Genomic DNA, 382 nt, shown 5'->3' on the forward strand with positions numbered 1-382 from the left:
AACCGAATCTCATTGCCCACTCAGGTAGACTGGCCAGTGGCAACGATAGCTGCCATCAAAAGCTCGCAGTTCTCTTTCTTTCTCCTGCCTTGCCACTCTCGTACATGCACGCATGACTCTTTAGTCTTTGTCACAAAACTTAGCCAAGCCTAGCGTGTCTGCTGTCCCATCTGATTGATGCTTCCTGCTGCAACAGGTACTGCGCATTCAGCAACTATTTTTGTTTCCAGCTTTCTTCACTGGCCAAGTGCTGAAACATGCACACCTCCCTGCTGTACGGCACTGCAAAGGAAACAGCTAACTGCCACAAGAAACCATGATGTAATCTGCTAGAAGCAAAAAAAAAAAAAAAAAAAAAAAAACCCCATTCAAGGCAGTACTA

The sequence above is a fragment of the Haemaphysalis longicornis genome, unplaced genomic scaffold (genome assembly GCF_048455015.1).
Source record: "Haemaphysalis longicornis isolate Haplotype H1 unplaced genomic scaffold, Haemaphysalis longicornis Haplotype H1 scaffold_14, whole genome shotgun sequence".
Lineage (NCBI taxonomy): Eukaryota > Metazoa > Arthropoda > Arachnida > Ixodida > Ixodidae > Haemaphysalis > Haemaphysalis longicornis.